The sequence below is a fragment of the Furipterus horrens genome, unplaced genomic scaffold, assembly GCF_987537825.1.
Source record: "Furipterus horrens unplaced genomic scaffold, mFurHor1.1.pri manual_scaffold_1, whole genome shotgun sequence".
Taxonomy (NCBI): domain Eukaryota; kingdom Metazoa; phylum Chordata; class Mammalia; order Chiroptera; family Furipteridae; genus Furipterus; species Furipterus horrens.
The window spans coordinates 179,553,504-179,577,765 of record NW_028327171.1 but is presented as its reverse complement, the minus strand read 5'-3'; the positions used below and the strand labels follow the sequence as shown (position 1 = coordinate 179,577,765).

Below are 24,262 nucleotides of genomic sequence, written 5' to 3'. Positions count from 1 at the left end.
CCTTAATCTGGTTATCTTTGATAAACATATAGGTGATTTTAGGAAGAGAAATTGTGTTTTAATAGAAAATGTAATACACAGTTATGGAAATTAGGTTGTAGTTTAGTTGTTTTTAAAGTTTTGTTTTTCACCTATAAACAGGACTGGATCCTAAATTTTTCTAGTTTTAAATATTTGGCTACATCCTCTGAACTGTTTCATTTTTCTCCCTTCCTTCACCTTGGAATAGTTGGGAATTAAAACTTTTTTTTTTTCCTGAGCCTTGCAATTACAAAATTGCAGCTAAACGACATGCTATAAACTTCAAAGAGATTGTCACAACAGAAATGTTGAATAATCTCAGTGACTGATGCTTTGTAAATCCTGCAGAGTTTACCTGAGCACCTGATGACATTATCAGTGACATTCAAACTTCAGATCAGGATAATCTATTAGAATGTCACTGCCTGCCTTCACTCTTTCTGAAAATGATCCAAGACAGACATCTAGAAATCTTTTGACTGCTTGCCTTCAGAGCTCAGAAACGAAATTACAGTCCTTAAATGAGACTCAATAGTTTACCTGAACTAACTTATTTTCAAAGGCAGGACTGAAGGGAACAAACGTTTTGCTACTCTGAAGCTGCCGTTTAGCGATATTGATTTTAAGCTGTTTAAGAAACATGACTAATAAAGAGCCTTTGACCATCACCTCTTTCCTGCCCTGAAGAATGTCTAGCAAGAATTTTCCTGCGACATTTGTTCTGCTCTTCCTCAGCTACCTGTAAATCTCCATTCTCACTTCTGAAACAAAATAACCCATTCTGTTTTTTTCTCCCTTATCCAAAAATGTCTCCTATACCCAATGTTGCCTCTTTGTCTTTGGAATTGTCATGCTTATGTGAATTCTCTTTGCACATGTATTAAAATTATGATTTTTCTCTTGCTAATTTGTCTTTGTTGATTTGGTTGTTGGCCTACTAGAATTTAGGAGATGGGAGTAAAAATATTAATATTTTTTTGTCCCCACACAGCTTTAAAATGAGATATTCTAAGTGGTGAGGCATGCTTTTTCTTTCTTTCTATCTTTCTTTTTTTTTGCTATAATCCTCAGTTACTGATGAAAGCTCCAAGAAGACAGGAGTTTTATCCAGTTTGTTCTCTGTTGTTTCCTTAGATACTAGAAAGTTTTTGTCATGTGATTGGTGCTCCATAAATATTTCCATGTGACATATTTATATGGTATTTTATTTTAGACTTTGAAATTTTTCATAAGAAATTTGTGAGTACACATATTTTTTATTTTAGTAAAAGTATACAAACTTATGAGAACCAACTTTTTAAATTTCTAAAACAAAGTTTATCTGTTAGCAATATTTTTATGGTTCTTACCAAAAATCTGGTCAAGTCTTCCTGCGAACCATTCTTGCTTTTGTAGCTGTGTCTTGTATCATAATATGAAAGGAAATAGATAATCATTAAACTGCCATAGTGAGTGATCCATTTTTCTTCAGAATTTCAAGTGACATTAAACAATAGTTTTCATGGTTTCTCTTAAAAAAGAGTAGTGAAAACATGAGCATATATTTAATAAAGATATATAAAAATACAATAAATATTTTAAATAAAAAAAAACTATTATCCAGACTGCTGGGCTTATAATCAAGGAAAGAATGAGGATGGAGACTGGTCTCTTATACTCTGAAATTCTGGGCAGGATCACATTATCAGCCAGACTCTTTGATACAGGATCTATCAACGGATTAGCTCCATGCCTATGGTCTAAAACAAGAGGAATGGGGATCATAAAGACTGTCTTCTCTGAGGCCAAATTCCCTTAACATTCTTAATAAGAAAGACAATTTATGGTATAAGTAATTACTCCTCAAACACAGAATATAAATTAATATGGTAGTGGATATGGGCTTAAAAATAGTTATATGTACATGCAATGTTCCAGGAAGATTCAGAATGAAATACTGTGGTGTAAGGACAGACTTTTCATGCAATTTTCTAGTGTCTGTCCTGGTAGTGCAGGTAAGCTTGAAGTTCTCTGTGGGCCTATCAAATTATTCATTGTAATAATCTTAGAGTCACTGAGTTTTATTTTGGTTAAGGCAAGGATAGTCTATCCTGGGGGACTAGATGGCTTGTTGCTATATTAACTTGGAGTAAATAAAGACCCAACTTTCCTGGTTTACACCATACTATATTCATACAGATGGGCATGAAACATTATATATACATTAATACAGTACTACTAATAATAAATTGATAAAAAGTGTTACAAAATAATTAAAATGAAAGGACTAGACAATTAAGAACCTAAAACCAGTTAAGTATAGAAAATAAATAGGAACACAGCAAATAAGGCCTGGATGACTAAAGAATAACAAAAAATTTTAAGTACTATAAACTTCAAAGCTCAACATTCCATTGCAGACGCAAGCAGGATCCTGAATGATGTGGAAACACTAGACATCAAGATTATTCCTTTCCATAGTCTTCTGAGACTTGACATTCTTTGAAAGGGTATGCGGGCAGATAATCTGAAGAGAGTATTTACTGTAACCCATGTGGGCTCAGAGTTGGTTAATCTCCCTCAGGATCAGGGCTGCTTCTCCTCTGCATGGCCTTTCCTCTTTTTGTGTTCACTCACCCAATGTTTTATATATTTCTATAATAACCCCATCCATACCGTAATCAAAAAAGAATCCACCATAGTCTTTAAAATAATGTAATGGGCCCACAATTATACGTGGCAAAATTGTTAGTTCAAGGATTCTATAGTTGAATTTCATAATCGTAATATAGGGGACTCAAGTGCTGGAAAATTTTAGTTTCAGGTAATAGCTAATAAACTTAGTAATCAATGTATGTAAAAAGCTGTTGTTTCAGGAACTAGAGGTATGACCCACCTTGACTCCAGGAGACCACAAGCAGTTCCACCTTCCTGCCTCAGGAGGACTGCAAGCAGTCAAGATGGTATCTGAGCCATTGTGCTCCAGGGTGAACACTGCCCAGGACACAGATGAAAGAATGCTGCAGCTTTTATCCAATTAACCTTTTCCCTGAATTCCAAATCCCTTACCTACTCTTCTCCTTACCAAAAAGGACCTGTTTATAATGGAATAGAAGACAGTCTTTTAGGGTACAATCCTGTTATCTTCTTCAACTGCTGACCATCTGAATAAAGCGCCCATAAAGATTCAATCCCTGTCTCTGCTTATTGGGTCTGGTAGATGAGAGGCAGCATGAACACTGGCTTTTCTCGTTTCAGGAAGTTACTTAAACACCTTGGGTGCTGTCATAAAGTTGGTACAAAAATCAAAGGAGTTCATTTAATTAAGTTCCTTAAATAAAATAAGTTTTTGTTCATAATGGCTTTATCATTTTGTGTGAAATAAAATGTTACTTCCAATAAAACTTGAATTTAAAAAGAATATATGGTAAGCAGACAAGACAAATGCATTCTTCATTGTTGGGCAAATGTTAGAGACTTTTCTCACAGCTGATCAAATTTCATTTCATTGGGGCTTAGCTTTTTCAATCTGAACTTTTTTCTCCTTGAAGTTCCCAGAAAGGATGAAACAGGAAGCTGGACAAGATGTTTACTTCCAATTGAGCTGGGGAGAGACAAAAAGAAACAGGACAGTTTGTCTCCTAAACACTCCAAATCCACATTAGTTCTAAACAGAAGAGGAAAAAGCACACAAAAAAGAAAATAAATCAATTTCTTGTGTGTGCTTTCTCTTGTGCCCCAAAATATTGGTTCGAAGATTTCTACTTAATGTTGCAAACCTTAAAATGTTCAAGTGCTATCATACCTTTCAGTTTATTTAGTCATACAGTTCACACTAAATAGAGTTGATGTTTCTGTCTATAAAGACAATGTTTCAGTCAATGATGGGCTGCATACAGTATATCATGGTGGTCTATACAATTATAACAGACCTGAAAAAATCCTATCACCTAGTGACCTCACAGCCCTCATAAGATCATAGTTCAATATGTTACTCATGTTTGTGCTAATGCTGATAACAGTATTATAAAGTCTACATTGGTGTACAGTAATATCATAGGCCTTCATATCCAACTCACTATTCACTAAGTGACTTAACCAGAGCAACTTCCAGTCTTGCAAGCTCCATTGATAGTAAGTGATCTATGCAATATGCCATTTTTAACTTTTGTTCCATATTTTTACTGTAACTTTTCTATGTTTAGATACTCAAATATTTACTATTGTGTACAGTTACCTACATTATTCAATATGGTAACATGCTGTACAGTTTTGCAGCCTAGGAGCAATAGGCTACACCATATAGCCTAGGGATGTAGAAGGCTATGTCATCTAGGCTTGTGTAAGTACACTCTATGATGTTCACATGACAAAATCACCTAATGACACATTTATCAGAACATATCCCCATTGTTAAGTGATACATGACTGTTGTGAAATGCATCGCCTTAGTGCAGATGATGCAAAGATTAGCTTTCTCTACTTTTTACTAGATATGTTTCATTTGATAAAGGAAAATAACTTGCTCAAGGTATCTATCTGTCAAAAATGACAAAGAGTTCTGTGGAGAATCTCATGAGAGGGCTAAATAATCCTCAGCCATGACTAGACCTTCATGCTTTCATCTGTTACCACTGTTTCACAATAACCATTCTCATTTTAAAATTAGCAAGAACTATTTTATTAATAAGAAATATGAACTAAACAAAAATAACATGATTCTAGTACTCAAGTTTTTATGCATGTATTTATTTCGATTTAACCTAATCTGAGAAGAACTTGTTTTCCTACAGATGGAATCAGCTTGCTTGTGACCACAAATTTCTGAAAACCCTGTATTTGTTGCTATATTGATTAACACAAACTTGCTTTAATTTGCAACATAATTCAAATAAATTATTGTTTAATTTGTCTACACTGCTGCTTACCATCACTGAATTTCCTGAAAGCACTCCCCACCCAAAATACTTGAAATCCTGCAATGAAGTGCATAGGAAGAAAAAGAAAATAGGGTACCAGGGGGACAGTGGGCATGGGTCCAAGGGTCCAATTTAGCCCAGTGTTGGATGCAGTCAAGATAGAAGAACTTCAAGGGAAGAAGGTATATGGATAGGGAGTATATTATTCATTTCTGCCTAAGTTAGGCTTGATATTAAACCACTCCCAAAATCTACAGGGTTTTTACCAAGAAAGAGTTATTTTCAATGACCTTTGGGCATTAACTGTGTTGGTGCTCCATTTCTTCTTTATTGTGATCCGGCTTGAGAGAATAACCCCTATGTGGGACATGAGAGTCATCTGGCAGAGAAAATGGAAAGAAGTTGTAGAACCATAAAATTAATAAATTTCACAGAAAGCTACAAAAATCTACTTAAATGTTGCTCATTTTTTAAATCTGCTCATCCTATTAGCTGAAGCTAGTAATGTAGCAAAACCTGATATCAATTTGGAGAAAAATATACTCTCCTCTCTGCTTACCAAGAAGGGGCTCAGAGGGAGGAATGGCAAATATATTTAAATAAATAATAAAATCTAATACAGAGAGGAGTAGGAAAAGAAGTAAAAGATTTTCTTTCTCTTTGACATATATCTAATTGTCCCTGTTTCCTTATGAGATAGACTACCTTTGGAAATATTTATTTAGAAATTAAGAAAATTGAGATACTTAACGTTTAAAAAAGCTACCCAAATATTAATTAGATACTCTGACTTCAAATTCATACTTAATTCTGTGTATAGGCATCTCAACTCTTATTAAAATGACTATGATTCCAAATTTGGCTTAAAACAAGGCAACTGAACTATAACTGGCAGTATTTTGATTTACAACTATATATATGGGTGTTTTTCATTTATATTTGTCCTTACTCTTTACTCTGGGCAGATACAGCTAAGAACAAAATGAAGAGCTGAGTCTTCACTTAACTAGCAGAAGGGATGCTTCAACCCACAGGATAGAAAATTCTCAAAAGCTATGGTCTGAAATTTGCAAGAACTAAGATCTAATGCAAGAACTTATTTTTGGTAACAAAGTCTTGGCCAAACTGTAATACACACAAGCAGACTGAATGAGCTCTCAGCAGATAATAGGAAGCAGGCGTGATGCCCTTCCCAAATGCTTCCAAGGGATAAGATGCTGAGGCAGAAGGAAAGGGGTGAGGACCATAGGCATCTAAACTACCTGGGTTTACCTGAAAGTGACCAAATTTCAACTAGCGATTTAATCAGCAGTGAACTACCTAGAATGGGAAAGGTTGCATTTTTTCACATCTGCAAAAATATGAGCTCAAGAGCTAAATTAATTTTGTTAATGTTGAAATAAGTACAGAGGGAATTTTGCAACCATGTTTGTATATGTCATACCTATTACACCACATTTCAAGGAATGCAAGTTCATAAAGCCTAAATGTCATCTTCTGTTTTTTACATCTGAAATCAGAAAAAGTGAGTTGTTTCCATTTGTTATCAGTTCTTATGTCAGAGGGGTGATGCTCACTATAATGATTGGTATTGTTACATGTCATATACAGAAAGCAAGGGTTAGAGGTAGGAAGCTTTTCTATAATAAATGTATAAGTTGATCATATCGGAAGCATGGATAGGTTGTTAGAATTCATATAAATGAGGTGGTGAGTTGCACGGTTTTGGTTGTAAAACTGAGTGTGTAATAGTTCTGGCATGACAGGGTTGTGATAAGCACCTAAAAACAGAATTTGCTGTGAGGGACATTCATTATAATAGTGTGAGCATGTTCTGCAAGGAAAATTAAGGCAAAGGGGCTGCCCATGTATTCAGCATTGAAGCCAGAGACTAGTTCTTACTCTCCTTCTGTTAGGTCAAAGGGAGCTCGGTTGGTCTCTGCTAGGGTTGAGATAAACCACATTATTGCTCGTGGTCATGATTAGTCAGATATACTCCTGAGTGATCATTAAAGTTGATAAAGTATATGATCCATTTATTAGTAACACTGATATTGCCAGTACATCTACATATGAAATTGTTTGTGCCATAGCTGGTATAGCCCCAATTAAGGCATATTTTGAGTTCAAGGCCCATTCAAACTAGAGAATGGCATAAATGGCCAGGCTTGATATTGCCAGGAATTTACTTTTGGAAAGGTTAACCACAGCAGTATAGTTTAGATTCTAGATACAAGTATGAAGACTAAGACAAAGAAAGAAGCTCAAGGTTCACCTTGTGTGAAAGATAATTGGCTCAATTATATAATAATAAAAAATCTAATCTCTCACATTCTTTAGACAGAAATGAATGAAATGAGGATTTGATGTAATAAAATTTAACTTTGTTTTGAATGTTTATCAAGACTTCTGTATAATTTGTTTTTTAATGTCCTTTCTCATTTTCGTGTTCTCTATCCTGCAACAATGCATACTCCATTCTCACAACGCCATTAAGGAGCCAATCCACTGGATTTGTCTCACTCGTATAGTTGTCTGAACTTATTGAAACATTGGATATAGCTTAATAAACAAGATTCTTAATGGATAAAATTAAGAAATGTTTCCTGATACATAGGGGAAGGGGAAAAAAAGAGACTTTTTATTTCTTGGACAAGAAACGAACAAGCTGGTAGTAAGAGTCTGGCATGTGATTCAAATTGTGTGAGAGTTGGAAAGAAAAAAATTAACAGAGAATGATGATGAATAAAAAGGAGATTATTTAGTACTAGTTGAGTACTTGGAACATCCAAATACTGATTAATACAAAGAAGTTTAAGATACAATGTCACAAAGACAAACTAGTGGTAAGAAAAAAATTTTTAACCAAATAATCTAGACTGAGTTATATACAACGGAATGGTAAACTAGTAATAAGTCCTCCAATAGGAGTTCACTCAAGCCTCAGGGAGAGAAAATCTGAGTCCACAGAGTCCTTAAGTGAGTGTCAGGTTGTCTTGTCTTAACAATAGTTTACCATAAGTCATGCGTTTCCTTCATCACAAGAACACCCAAGTGTGTGTAAGTTATGTGGGAACACAATGATGAAAAGTTTTCACTAATGCCAAGTGCAGCTTAAATATGAAATCAATAATATTTAGGAAAATAATTTCAGCTTACCTGTGGCTCTCTGACATAGGGTTCTTTACATAATAAGAAAAAGAGATTTCTCAAGTGATTTTAGGGGGAAGGGGGGCTTATTACAAGGATATATATTCTTGAGTACTTAGGAAAAATTGAACCAGGTCTGAGGAAGGACCGTCACTATAGAGCTCCAACATGGCTCTCTCATCTCTCTTGCTCTCAGTCTTGCTCTTTGATCCTTTCCCTATTTCCTCTCTCAGGGGTTATGCATCTCTTTTATTTATTCTTTCCATTATTTTCGCTCATCTAGTTTTCTCCATATCATCATCTCGTACCTACCATTATGGCTGCCAGCGCTTTGTCTCAGTTTTTTTGGTTAAAAGTCTGGCATTTACTATATAGTTTTTTTCTTTAACAAATAGTAATAATAACAATAATAATAATATTTATGATTGGCTGAACTTACTTCTACTTGAGCAGAACTTGTAGATTGGCCAAACTGTAATCAATGTTCATTTCATTCTAAAAACCAGCAACTATTTTTTCAGTAATCTGGGCAAGAAGGAAACATTGAATGTTCTTGAGTTACAGGGTGTGAGGCAATAATTATGCGACAAGGTTTTGTTATTAATATGACATGAAATTCAGAACATGGGTGAGAAAGCAGCACAGAGGAAGATTTGAGCATCTGCACTCTGAAGTCAGACTACAGGATTTGAATCACCACTCTTCAAACTTAATTCATCCTTCCTACACTTGTCAAATGGGTGTACAGAGATCATCTTCTTCATAGTTAGTTATGAGAATTAAATGAGATAATTTATTTGCCAGACTCTTAATAATTATTCAATAGATCTTAAAAGACCTACCAAAGGAAAGGGTCCTCCTTAAATGGAAGTCAGAGGAAAGGAGAAAAGTTGAAGTCACGAAGAGAATCTGAGATAGAAAAAACAAGAAACTAATGGATTTTCTAGTTAAATGACTTCAGTCTTCATTGCAAAGTAGATTCTGCCATCTGAAGCAATTCTAGTGATTTTAGTCTGATATGACCAAAATTCCATATAAAAATAATAAGTGTTAATGTCAGTGATATCAACCTAAGCAGGGCAATGGTGAGTGAATTCTTTAAATATTTACACATTGCGTAAAATAATACCAACATAACATAAACGATAGCAATAAATATGATAGCATTTATTGAAGGTTTGCTATGTATGGGGGTCTATCTTAAGTGTTTTATATATGTGTATATGTATATACATATTTATATGTATCATTCCATTTACTATTTATATCAAACCAAGGACTTTTATTATCATTATTTAGGGAAACAGAAAATGAGGTACAGAGTTTATATAACTGACTGAAGTTGAGAAGGTAACAACTAACTGAGGCAAGGTTCATAGCCTGACATTCTGCAGTAGATAATACAGTATATTGCTTCGCTAATCAGAGTGGAAACTTCAATAGCCCTCAGATGTTTTTCATAAATATACTGAGAATATGAATGAAATAATTTGAAGGAGAAACCACAAAAAACGTTCATTTCATTAAGTAACAATATAATAATAAAAATATAATGATTTACAAATATATAACTGGAAACTTTTTTTAACTGATTACAAAAAGAATCCTGGAAAGCAAAATAGTTATTCAAAAACAGGAATTTGCAATCTTAGTGTAAGCTGTTTCCTTTGGCAGATTCTTCCATTTAAAAAAAAAAAAAAAAAAAAGTTTTTGAGGAGTTTGGCAAAATTAGCCTAAAGAGAGCTGGAGGGACCTAAACAGGAAGCCTGTTCCCAAATGCCCGTGATCTCTGGAACTGCCTCAGGCTCCTCTTTGCTCCAACAAACAGGAGCAACTTTGGGCAGATTCTTAGCTCGTCCTTTCCCGGCTGGAGGATCAGATTTCATTCCCTTCATTATTCTTCACTCTCCTGTCCCTCGCCCCTCAGTTTCTTGATCTCTATAAAAAAAGAAGTACAAAAGACAAATACTTCAACGCCTGGAAGTGAAAACAAAATAACTTCAACTCCGCTTTGAAAGAAATCTTTCCAAGAACTTTCTTCAGAGATTTTACATGTGAGTACTTAGAAGTACACTTTCTAGTCCATGAGAAATAACGTTTTTCTTTTTGCGGGATGGGGTGATGGGGTGGTGGAAAACAGGGTACTTACTGAGAGCTAGGGAGGGGCGGGGGAGGACCATTGTCTATAAACTTAAAATGAAAATCGACTCATCTGTAAAAAAAGTAAATGCATATTGCAATGTAAAATTAAGTTCTCAGAAGTTTGCATTTAGTTTTTAAGCAAATATATATGCAATAAGTGTTTTTTTAATTATAAAATATTCTGTAAAATTTAGTCAGATGTAGCCTTTTCTTACAATTTTAATCTTGTAGTGGCAATTCTTTACAAATTATGTCTGTTTAATTGGACTCTTCTGAAGATATAGTTTACCTTTAAATATTAATTAGGTATATGTAAAGAAATATAATAAAGAGACTATGTAAGATCCTTATGTTTAAAGAAGCTTTTTCATTGCCATTAATTAATGATATTTAAAATGAGATATACACATTAGAATTCTTGTAATTAAATTATTTTGTGCCAGCATTAATAAATTTCTTTATGGAAATATTTCACGTCTCCAAAGACCAAAGCTCATATTCTGAGATACTTAAATAAGAATATATATAATCAAGTCTCTACAGAAAGCATTTATATAAATTAAAGCAATGGATTATATATCTACAGGATTTAGTGTCATGTTCTTGTTGGTTATGAAACTTTGCTTCTGATAACAAAGGAAAGCATATAATATGGAAATACACAACCACAGAACTATGACAACAATTGTTTAATTGTGGAAAAAGCTCATTGTATTAGAGTATTACCAAAATGAGGGTCAAAAGCAGTTGCATGTAGAAAAAAAAAAAAAGATAAGCAACAGCCACACTGTGACTCAGAGCTCTGGGAATTAGTCACAAATGACTTTGCGTAATATATGATAACATAAACACAAAGGGCAAACCCAGGCAGGAAACATACAGGCCAGAAACACATATTTCATGTGTAAAGGCATAATATTTACGTCAGAGGGGTCAAGTTGTGTCAATTTTGACATTGCAAAGTTTTTTAACCTAACAAAATCTTTTCATAAAACATTTTAAAGATTCTTTTAAGTTCCTCATTCTAGTGCATGATTATTTCAAGACATGTTATAAGTACCTCATCTAGTCCTTAAACTAAAGGGTGAATAAACTCTAAAAATTTATTAGAGTATGAAAATTTAATTTGAGGTTTATAGGCTAATAAAATGATATAAAATATTTATAAGGATCAACAGAGATTAAAAAGTATTAATATAAATACAGAAAATTAACATTATAGATATGAGTGAAAATTTAAAATCCTTAAAAGTAAAAACCAAATTTGTCTTCTGGTGCCCAAAGACTCTTGTTGGAAAATTTTATAACATTTATATTATTTTTTTGTTCCTCTCTCTATTAGTTATGCTGAATTGGAGAACTTTTTTTAAAGATGCAATCTGATATTTTAAAGCATTTGTTTACCTCCAATGACTAGATCAAAATCCTTTTGGGAACTGTGACTCCTATTCCAATGAAGTATGCCACCAACTGGTGCCTTTTGGTCTAATAGATTGTCCATAACTCTAGACTTTATTCACTTGTTTGTACAACCATTTCAACTAGAATAATCTATTGTTGCTAAATTTAAAAAAAATCTATAAAATGGAAATTTGTTTTTGTATTAAACTATAATTTTCATAACACCAATTTATTCTACCTTTTAAGAATTAATTTTCTAATCTTAGTTATATCTACAGTATTCAAATTCAAAAGATAATTGGACAGGATGATGAACAGGAGGAAAAAGGCTAACCTCAAAGGTTTAATTATTCCCTAACAAGCTAACAAAATCATAAATGTGATATGGATTCTTTAAAAAAGGTGGGTTTATTAAATTCAGTGTCACAAACTTTTAAGACAGGCTTCAACTGATATCTCTACCTAGTAGAAGGAAAAATAAAAACTAAACAGCCAAAAATATAAATAAACAAATAAATAAAGGTGGGATAGACAAAAATGAAAAGAGAATGGAAGTACTCAGAATAGGTTTTTTTAAAAAACGTATTTATTAGCATAAATTAAACAAATTAAATGATAATATTCATTAAAATTGGTTAATTATATCATTTATTTTTGCTATGTAGACATGATCTGAGAACTGTACTACAGTCCAGCTCAGCTACTCTCAATAAAAGCTGTCTCCATTTTTTGTTTACCATCTAAAACATTTAACTTGAGGAATTTTAATTTACAGGGTTGCCTTCTTAAGAACAAATTACTTTTAAATACATCATAGATTTTATAGGAATATACCAATACTATAATTTTCTGATTGTTACCGTGTGCATTAGGAGAAATCTGAATTCAGAACATGAAGTGATTATTGAAGTTCTTATTTCTGAATATTAATCTCACCAAAATGAAGAAAAGGTGCCAGTTATTCCAGTGAGTTTTTTTTATGCTAGACCGTCTTTCTAGGTGACTGAGATCCTCAGCAATCGTTTTGTTGATGTAATATGTCATCTCCGGGAACCCCGTCTTCCTCCTCTTCCCTTCCCTGTTTTTACTTCTCTGTCAGGTGCCACGTAGAAGCAGAGCCTGAGCTCCCATTACCAAGATTTGAGAGTGACCTAATCGTTTCCACTTTCCTCTTTCCAGAAACAATAACAAAAGATATTGGACCCATGTCAAATCTGCTATGTTACTCTCTCTCGAAGCCTTCCTTTGGGATTCTATGTTCTCTCTAAGTTGAAAAAACCACAAGAGTGAAAGGACACCATGGCCCATAGTCAAGAGTCTCAATGCAGCCCTTTTTCTATCCCAATTGTTCCATCTGGTAGACCACAGGTCCCTGAAGGTACCTGGACTTATTGCAAGCAACCCCTAATCAAAATGTGATGGTAGCATTTTCTCTAGATTGAATAAATATCCTATGTTGTTAATTAGATTAGAAACGTGAAAGTATCGCTCCATATGGCACAGATAAAATGCAGTGTGCTTACTATAAGCATAATGTGCACTGACACCCTTCCCCCTGACCACACCCACACTCTGCTGCTCATCTCAATCCATCGCTTCTATTTGTGAGTTTTATCAACATCTATCCCATCTGTGATTCCATAATAAACCATCTCTAAGCATCACATCATTCCTTATTTTCCAAGGCTTAGGAATGGAGTAAATCTCAATAACGGGGTCAATTTCCAGAATAAAAGCATTCGTTGCAAAATGTTGATATGTTTAAGATTTACTTAGGAAACTTCTAGGTATCCCAAGAATCAAAATGATTATATCAGATATGATATGCACTCCTTTTTTGTGCAACTGATTTCAAATATACATGAATGTAAAGTGAATGAATTATGATTTATGCTTTATGAATGAACTTTGAAAACATTATACTAAGTGAAATAAGCCAGACAAAAAAAAAGAACAAATGTGTAATCCCACATATATGGAATATCTAGAATAGGCAAGATTAGAGGTTACCTGAGTCTGGAGGAAGGAATGAATGGTGAGTTATTGGTTAATGAATACAGAGTTTCTGATTGGTGATAAAAAACTGGGGGAATAGTGGTGATGATTGCACAAAATTGTGAATTTAATTAATGCCACTGAGTTGTACACTTAAAAATGATTAAAACATTAAATTTTATTCTATATCTATTGTACCATAATAAAAAAAGCTGATAGAAGTTATTAATAAAAATTTTGTTTGAAGAATTCTAGAACCACAATGGTCTCTTTATATTTTCTTAATAGTATAAAAAGTACAAATATTGTAATACTGGGGTACCTATATTTTTAAAAAAGAAAAACAAGATATTCCTGTTTTGCTTCATGATGGAAATTTGAACATATTTTTACATGATATTGCTGCACTGGAAGTTAATGTTTTTTATTCATGACATCTTTTTTCTTTTGGTGTTGATATTGGGATAATTCAGGCCTCACAAAATTAAATTACAAGTACTTCCTCCCTTTTGTTAAGTATTCTAGAAAAGTTAATGAGAAATTGGTATTATTTCTTCCTTAAACATTTAGTAGCCTTTACCAGTGAAACCATCCAGGACTGAAGTTTTCTTTGTGGGAAGGTTATGATTACAAAATTAAATTTTAAAAAATATAGGGCTATTTAGGTTACCTTTTTTGTTTTTTAAGTGAGCTTTGGTAGTTTTTGTCCTTCAAAGAAATAAATCTATTTCATTTAAGTTGTCAAATTTTTTGGTATAAAGTGCTTCATATTTCATTATACTAGAATCTCTAACTTGAAACTTCTAGTTCTTAACATTAGTAAATTTGTGCATCTTCTCTTTTTTGCCTTATCAGTCTACATTGAGGTAAATTTTATGCATTTTGTAAAAGACCCAGCCTTTGGTTTAATTTACTTTCTCTGTTGCTTTTCTATTTTTATAACCACTGTGATACTTTAAATTTTCTTGCTAAGAATTTTTATTTAAATATTACTTTGGCTGTGTTTTGATATGCTGGGTTTTCATATTTATTCAGTTGAAAATATTCTGTAATTTCCTTTTGATTTTCTCATTGACTCATTACATTTTTAAAGAATGTTATTTAATTTCCAGATATCTAGGGATTTTTCAAATAACTTGTTCTATTTTTTCTATTTAATTTAATTCGTGTCTGAGTAAATATATATAAGAAATTATTTATAATTTATTGAGATTTATTTTATGACCTTGAGTATGGTCTAACTTTTAATGTTCTGTATGCCTGAAAATATGTGTAGAATAGAATATTTTACAAGTGGCAGTTAGTCAAGTTGGTTCAAATCTTTCATATCCTTATTAAAAATTTTTGTCTATTTTTCAGTTGAATATTGGAATATTTTGAGATAGATATCTGACTGTAAGTTGGGATTTGTTTATTTCCCTTTTCAATTCTGTCAGATTTTGTTTCATTTAATCAAGTTCTGATGTTAGACACATAAACATTTAGGATTGTTTTGTCTGCTGTGTGAATCTTCCCCTTTATCATTATAAAATGATCCTCTTTGTCACTGGTGATACCCTTTGATGTAAAATGTAATTCAACATTCATATAGTCACCTTAGGTTTGATCGGTGTGATTAGTGTACAATATTTTTTAACTTTGTGTCTTTATATATAAAAGTGGGTTTTTTTAGACAACATATAGTTGGGTCTTGCTGCTTTAGTCAGTTAGATAATATTTGCCTTTAAATTGGCTTGTTGGAACATTTACATTTGATGTGATAATTAATATGTTTTAGTCAGTCTACCATCTCACTATTATTGTTCTATTGGTCTGCCTTTTTTTTGTTTTCCTGTTTACTTCTTCGGGGTCTTCTTTTGGATTTAGCATTGTGCATGATAATATTTTATCCCTTTTTTGTTTGTTTGTTTGTTTGCTATCATTTTATTTTATTTTACTGCTTGCTTTGGGGCTTAGAGTGTACATCTAAATTTATCCCAGTCTACCTTCCAGTGATATCCACCCATTTATTTTGTACTACAAGAGACTTCAAACAATACGCTTCCACTTTCTCTTCCTGGCTTTTGTGCCATTGTTGTCATCCATTTTGTTTCTACATATGTCATTAATAACACACTACAATGTTTACTTTGATTTCAAACAGCTAGCTATCTTCTTTAAATAAACAATCTTACTAAACACACATTTAGATTTACAGGAAAGTTTGTGATTTACAGAAAAATTTTGAAGCTAGAAAGAGTCATCATACACCCAGACCCATTTTATTAAGATCAATATTAATTAGTCTGGTACAGTTGTCAAAATTGATGAACTGATTATCTTTTAAAGAAATTTAAATTTTAAAAAAGTCTTTATATTTGCTCATGTTGTTACCTGCTGTGGCATTCATGCTTTAGATCCATATTTCCACCTGATGCCATTTTTCTTCCTCAAGTGCTTTCCTCTCTTTCAAGGATTTCAATTACATGTACAGAAATTAAGATGCTTAAAGTTAGCCTCATAGTTCACGCATGCTCCATTCATGATTGTTAGCTTTTTTATCCTGTTTCAATTTATACGGTTTCTACCATTATGTCCTTCTTAATTTTTCTACTGTGTCTGAACGGTTTATAATCCCATCTAGTGAATTTTTCATCTCAGATATTGCCATTTCATCTTTACAAATTCAGTTGGGGTCTCTTATCTTCTTTCTTTGCTTAATACATTCAATATTTTTTTTAGCTTCTGGAACGTATGGAATGTAGCTAAAGTTACGGTCAATGTCCTTATTTACTATTTCTATTTTCTGTTATTTCTGTGTCAATTTGACTCTTCTCATTATGGATTAGATTTTATTGCTATTTGGGTATCTTATAATTTTTATTTGAATGCCTGATATTATGAATTTAATATTGTTGGGTGCTAGAAATGTTGTATTGCTGTAAGTATTCTTGGGATGCAGTTTAGTTACTTGGAAACAATTTGGTTACCTTGCTGTTAGGTTTTGTTAAGTTTGTTAGGTTTTGTTAAGCAGTTCCATGGTTAATTCTCCCCCACTACTGAAGGAAACAACCTTCTGACTACTCTACTTGACGTTCCATGAATTGAGATTTTTGCAATTTAGGAAAAAATATTCCCAATGTTACATCTGTTCTAGGTGTCATCCACCCTCTAACATTTTTTAGGTGCTAACATTTTTACTGCTTACCCAAACTTGAGCGTTTTTTCCTCATGTATGCACTGATCAGCATTAAGCTGAAAACTTAAGGGTCTTCTAAATATCTCTGAATCCCCCTTGCTAGATAGCTTTTTACTCTTTGGTATGCTGCCCCACAAACTCGAGCTGCCCTCGCCTATCTAGATTCCCTGTTTTGTCTCCTCAGCTCCTGCAGGACACTGGGAAATTCTAGAGCTCCCTTCCCTGAATGTTAGTGTGGAAACTCTTCAGTCTGTACACTGGAGCAAATGTCAGGATGAAGGGCTGAGCTCTTACTTCCCATTCTTAGGGATCATTGTACTTCACTGACTAATATTTAATGAGTTGAAAACCATCACTTCATGTATTTTGACTTTTATTTTTGTAAGCTGTTTCATGTGGGAGGCTAAATCTATTCTCTATCAATCTATTGTGGCTAGAAGTGGAAATGCCGCTTTTTAAAATAATATTTGAATGATATCTGAAAAAATAAAAAATGGCCATATAGAAAAAGAAATTTTAAGAGCGCATAAACTATAATCCATTAGTTTGCCTGGATAAGATAAACACATTTTTGCCTCCTTTATCCCAGAAACTATGTTAGATAAGTAAATACATTTACTTATTCATATTTTTACAATGAAAATCTTAAATTCACTATTTCTACAAAACAATTATTTCATTTCAGATAAGCTATTAGTTTATTTTTTTATGTTTTTCTGATAATAATAATTGTTTGGGAAGCTAATGTATTAGTGTCCTCTATTTTAGAAGACAATTTCTACAAGCTTAAAAACAATCAAGGTGTCACTAGTTCAACAGGCATTTTCAAAACTACAAGTGTTTAGTGTTATTTACCTTGAGCCCCTAGAGTTTATGATGAAGTAAATATTGCACTTTTTGATATAATTTCTTATTACAACTTCTAATTAATTATCTTTCCTCCCTGCTCCCTGGCTAGTTGCACATATTGAAAGCTGGAGAAAGTTAATTGATAGCACAGATGAAAACTTTCTCTTTTTATAAAAGAAAGAGATGTTTCAGGTGCTTTCTTCTCAATCATTTAGACCAATTGAATCAAATGGATAATCCAAAATGACAAATACGGTAGAAAAAATGTATACTTAGCATTAGAATTTGGTGTTAGAATTATGTTATAGAGTGTACATTAAGCATCTAATTTGAGTATTGTGTTTTAAACTCAGTTGTATAGTCCATGAGGAAACAGGTACACAATAAAGAAATCAGTATGGCATCTACAGCTTGGTGTTAAGAAGGGTTATCAAAAATTTGTGAGAAAATAAAATTTATCTTACTAACACCCAGGCCCTGTTTTTAGTGCCAATTATTTTATTCCTGTTTCAGACTTCTCTTTTTAAATATATATTTCTCTTAAGGAATTGATGAAGAATGTGCCAACTAAGGAAAGATGTTTAATCAGGAAAGTTTAGATTAGTCTCAATTAACATGGCAAGAGGGATTTCTATATGTGGTCAGCTCTCGATAAAACTCCTTTAAAGCCATTTTAAGTTTGTATTCATTAATTTTGGTCTTTAAAAATGTAAAAAGTTCCTGAGGTACCAGTGTTTCCCATATCACTATTAGCTCAACATTACTCCTCACTACCGCTTACCTGTATTTAATATTGTCACCTCCTTATTCAGGGTCAGAGAGACTTAAATGACCAGCTCTCCTTCCTAACAGGCACTCAAAGACACACGTGAAATGACCTGAGCAAGTAGGCGTCCATGGATGGCCTTCAAAATGTGTATGAAAAAGTATCAATGCCTAAGTTTATCTGTGCTTTAGAGGGAGTCGCTAGTTTTTCTCAGATCTAAGGAGCTTACATATCACCATAAAAAATGTATCTGAGACACGATTAAAAATGTAAGGAAAAGAGGACATAAAGTTAAGCTAAAAAGTGTCAGATAATAATATGTCCTGAAAAAGGCAAGATAAAGATTTCAAAGGCAGATAAACTTGACATGGGTGGGGATGAGGGGGTTGCTAAGATAAGATATCCTATGAATAAAAAAATAAATAAAAACTTAGAAAAAAGATCTTTTTGAGATGCTAATCCAAGAAAAAAATGAATTATTTTAAGATCTCTTTTAATTATATCTTTATATATAAATTAAAAGATTCAGTTTTCAGTATCTTCAAAGCTTATCTTAACTATGATTTTTATTATTAGACCCTTTGCAGGAAACGAAAAGTGTACAATGTTGTAAATTTATAAGTTAACCTAATTGTTAGGATTTGAAATGGCTTTAAAAAAAATGAAAACTTTGGTCTTTATTTGCAGAAAATTACAGTTAAGGGAATTAATTAAGTAAGGCATTTAACAAATAAATATTAACAATTCCTGATTATATGAGTATGTGTTAGGTAGAGTTTGAATAGCAAAAAAAGGAATGACAATTTGGACAAACTAACTGGTCTTTTTAAAAAAAGATTTAAAAAATGAGCATTCAGTGTGAGGAACCAAGAGATGCTTTGAATAAAAAAGGAAGTAGCACCAACTGTCTTTCATTTTCTGGGCCAATAGTTATTTTTCATGAGTCTAACATTTTACAATATGAATGCAGGTGGTTGAAGATCAACATTTATTATTCCTGGAGGACTGTGACCCAGCTGCCTGAGGCTCCCTGTTCCTTTACAGTGATGATTCAGAGAATTGAACTCAGGATGTCATCTAAAAATACATACATACAGTTGCCAAAAACTGCAAATCCAATTTGAACTAAGCTCAGACCCCTCCCCAGATACTTTTCATTAGAGCACAATCAGAAATGCCCAAGTTTTTCACATTAGAATTTGTTTCCCTAGCAGCATTACTCTCACTGAGTAATGGTAAAATGAATCATTATTGGTTCGTCATGTTTCTGGTACTTAAGCTAATATAGTAACATTTTGCAGAAAATTCTCATACATGAGCTGACCCTTTGCTCTCCTTTTTTCACACAAGCTGAGATAATTAGAAGCAGAAGGTCGAGTAGCCTCCCATAGACCTGAGTAAGCAGAGATGAAATCTGGGATGATAACAGACTTTGAGGGAAAATGAGAAAACTGGCCTGACTTTAGCTGTTGATACTTGAAGTAAAAAAAATGGTAATATCTACCTGACTCAAATATCTAATTTAAACTCTGTTGGGAAGATCTCAACTGTCTTTTCATTTTTTGCAAAGTAAATATACCCCTTTCCCATAAATGTCATATTCAACATGAAGTAAAAGTTTAATTATAATTAATAAATTAATTGTATAACCACTAGATAAATAGATAGATGGACAGACATATAATTAAAGAAACAATGGTTCTGAAATACCATTTCCCTATCTTAATAAAGGGTACTTAGAAAAGCAGATACAAAAAGCAGGGAAAATAGAGCAGCCAAAGATCTTCTGTATCATTTTTTAAAAATATGAACAGTAAAGATAATAGAGAGACAGTTAATGTATGCAATTCTTTTCTTTCTCCTCTCACACACAATTTTTAAAAATATTTACTTGTATTTTTTCCATTTCCTTCCATGTGGAGCTATTGGCATTAGTAGTTGAGCAGAACTGTGTTCTCGGAAACCTCCATTTTGGTTTAGATATAAAATAGCAACTTTCACTTGTAACTTTCCCCTGTTAAAGAAAAGAAGTGGAAATAGCATGCGATGAAGAGCTTTGCTTTTAAACAAACTGGGTTGGCATGGAAATCGGAGACACCATGATGAGGTAAGGTGAAATACTCAAAGAAACTATTGCCACCATCTTTTGAAAAAATGCTTTACAAATTTAACTATAAAATCCAGAAAAAATAATTGCACACATTTTTTTTTTCTTGAAGAGTTTTGGTATTATGGGCAACTATATAAGAAAGAATCCTTTGAAATTATTTCCTTTATTATGTGTTTCTATTTTATTTCCCATTGTTCATTGTAATTTTAGTATATATCACATTCTTTTTGGACTTTACTTACAAATTTAAAGAAATATGTCTACAGATTTACATTTTCCCTATTCTTAACTTCCTAATTATCTCTTTATTCTTCCCCCCTTATTGCTTCTTCGTTTTTTCCTACATATCTCAGGCCTCCACTATTCTCTCTTAGTTGGCTATAAGAATTAATATTCCCTATTATTTTTTAGAAAGAGATTATTTTTCCTCTTCAATGTAAACAAAAAAATTTTAGTTATTTTAATTGATGACTTTCTTGACTTACTTAACTTATAGGACCTTGGCTCAAAACAGAATAAAATTTTCCTTAGTTTGATTTGATGAAATGATGATTTCTACAGCTTGTAAATAATCTGAAATATACTTTAGGGGGGAAAAAAGAGAAGATATTTGTGCATCTTTCCAAGGCTCGAAGTTGCTGTTTCCTTGAATAGTCACAATTCCTATGCTTGGGGTGAAGCTCTGCCAATAAACAAATGTAAGACTTAGAGGAAAATTTGTTTCTAGACTTCAGTTTCCTCATTTCAGAAACTAGGATATTCCAGATACTTATTGTAAGAATGGTGTCGTTCAGAGTACCATGAGGAGGCAGCGAGCAGACAGAAAGAAGTTTACTGAGGGAACTAACAAGCGGGGAGGAAGTGGTGCTGCGAATGGCCCGACTCCGGGGTCCTAAGGCTGTTTTATGGAATGAAGAAAAAAGAAACTATTGAATTCAGTTGTTATCTTACAGCTGTGAGTCTAGGGCTCATCAAGGCCAAATGGAGCTCAGATTGATGTGCCCCACTATCGTGGGAAACTCCCAGGCAGCTGCAGGTGGGCGGTGGTGGGGGGGTGGCATGGAAACCAAGGCTGTCATTCTAGCCTTTTTGTTTTAATAAAAAGAGGCGAGAGGTGGGGTGTGTTTTTTGAGGGGGTAGCAGAGACCGATTGGGAGAGGGGTCATCGAATCTCTGTTCTTCTATAATGACTTCCTGCTGAGTTAATGTCAATGAACGAGGATTGATTGCCGGCTCAGGGTCATCTCTTGCTACAGGTTGATATCTGAAAAATCTTAATAAGAGTATATTATGGACGGTAGAGGTTGTTATGGATTGGATCATTTTTTGAATAAAGTTAACTATAAGTTTGAGGAAGCAAGGGCCAAGGGCAATGAATAATAGGAGGAGAAACAGTGGGGTTATGAGAGACATTAGGATTGCTTTGAAGGGAGAGGAGAAGTATGAGAGGAAGGTTTTAAATTAGGATTTTTCGTATGCCTGTTTTTTAGCTTGGCAATAATGTTAATGTGTTTTTTATGTGAGAATGTATGATGTGATAAGTATATTTGGAGTTAGTGTATATAGTGATATGACAGGTTTTTGTAAGGGCCAAGGCCTACGTTAGGGTAGTAAGTTATGCCTGTTGGGAAGAGGTACCAGAGGGCAAGTGTCCCGACTTAATGACGGAGGTGAGGGTAGTGATGGCATATTATGCTCCTTTTGGGCCGACCTTGTAGGATTTTTTTTTTTCTATAAACGAAGATTTTACCTGGGGTAGAGGTGTAATTTGTATGTTGGGGAAAGGGTGTGAAAAGGAGAGATGTTGAGTGTAGTCGTGGGTATGGGTGTGGGAGTGGGGGAAGGGAAGTAATGAGGCAGGGTTGAGGGGGAGAGCTGATTTATGTAGGGAAGGTGGGATAGTGAAGAAGACATTTTTGAGGTCTAGGATAGTAAAAGGGGACATTCATTACTAAATCTTGGGAAATGAGAAAGTGCAGCGAGGCAGCCCCCTTGGTCCTTGGCTGTGCCAGAGCTGCTGGTTTGTGAATAAATGTTTTGATTTTTGCTAAAAATCTGTGTTTTGGTGTTTTATCATAATTAATGTTGTGTGTGTGTATGTGTGTGTGTGTGTGTAAGGAAGAAGAAGAAGGGTTAAAGGGGGTGCAGAAGGTTGAGAGGAAGGTGGTTTCTTTTGGATAAGGAGAGTTTGGTGGGCAGACAGCTGTTTGCAGAGAGAGAGAGTGGTCTGAAGAGTTTAGAAAGCCTGAGCATAGGAAAATTTTTTTTGACCGCTTGTGCAACTGCCAGAGAAAGTTATGGAGGTCTGTGAGAACTCTGAAGTGCTGTTTTTTTTATTTTTGGCTACTGACTTTGGTTATTTAGAGGATATTGGGGTTACACAACAGTGCCTTGACTTCACCATTTAGTTGGAGAGATCTGAGATTATAGGCTAAACACCCAAGAGGGGTATTTTTGGGTGGGAAGGTTATGGTTATGGCAACGGTTACGGTTATCATGGGTCTGAAAAGGAAGGAAAGGGGCAGGACGAGTTCAAGCCAACGTTTCCTGCTCTGCACTCTATCGAGAAGAGCATCCCTATTTAACCATAATGTGGAGGGCCAAACACTGAGAGGAGGGGTGCTGATTTATCCCAGGTGTCCCTGAGATTATCAGGCTCCAAAGAGAGGGGTCCAGACTGATCCTGAGGAGTTAGACTCGGAGAGTGGTTCCAACTGAGCGCTCAGATTTAGGGCTGGACTGCCTGGAATGGTCTCGGATTAGACCAGGAAACAGAATCACGGAGAAAACGGAGGCAGAGAACTCGCCTATGAATCTGAGGGCTGGTGTTGACTGGGAGTAGATGGCAGTTGGGGGAGGGGTTGGAGGAAAAAGGAGGCAGAAGGGGTCAGCAAGCCAGAGGGGAAGCTGGAGCCATAAGCCAGAGGGGGAGCTCAAGCCGCCAACCTATGGAGGTCTGAGTGATTCCAGGTCCAAGGATTGGGGCCGGCTCAGGCCTGAGTCCAACTCAGGAGTCCTGATTGAGCCGCTGTCCCAATCCCGGGTTTCAGCACCATAATTTAAGAATGGTGTCATGTCGCTCAGAGTACCATGAGGAGGCAGCGAGCAGACAAAAAGAAGTTTATTGAGGAAACTAGCAAGCAGGGAGAAAGCCATGCTGCGAATGGCCCAACTCCAGTGTCCTAGGGAAGGAGGGGCTGTTTTATAGAATGAAGAAAAAAGAAACTATTGAATTCAGTCATTATCTCACAGTTGTGAGTCTAGGGCTCATCAAGGCCAAACGGAGCTCAGGTTGATGTACCCCACTATCGTGGGACACTCCCAGGCAGCTGCAGGCAGGCGGGGAGGGGGTATGGCGTGGGAACCGAGGCAGTCTCTTATCCCTGATAGTTTCTTTTATCTCTAGTTATATAATTGTAAACCTTGTCCTCCACTTCATTTTTTATTTTTGTTTTTGTTTTAATAAACTTAGTTTACACCTGTTGTATGCTATTTGGTTGTAACATGAAGACATTCACTCTTCTCTTGTCTCACCCTTCCCTTTCTCTGGGATTTTTTTTTTTTTTTCACTTTTATTTCTCATGTTATGAATGATTAGAAGTTAGGCCCACACAGAGAACAGTTTGTAATGTATTATATTCTTAGAGGAAACTTCTCTGCTTTATAAAATCATACCTACAACTACTTCTATATCTAAAAAATATAAAGTAACAAATGGTTTTATCAGTGAAATTGTTAGAATCTAAAATGCA

The 24,262-nt window shown here is 34.3% G+C and overlaps 1 protein-coding gene across 1 annotated transcript in view; it reads left to right on the top strand.

Moving 5' to 3' along the window:
* The first annotated feature begins 9,826 nt into the window (after positions 1-9,826).
* Positions 9,827-24,262, top strand: part of TFPI (tissue factor pathway inhibitor) — a 66,711-nt gene continuing 52,275 nt past the window's right edge. Inside the window, exon 1 of the mRNA XM_090281518.1 lies at positions 9,827-10,123. The gene's annotated coding sequence lies outside the window, so the exon portion shown is untranslated. The remainder of the gene's footprint in view (positions 10,124-24,262) is intronic.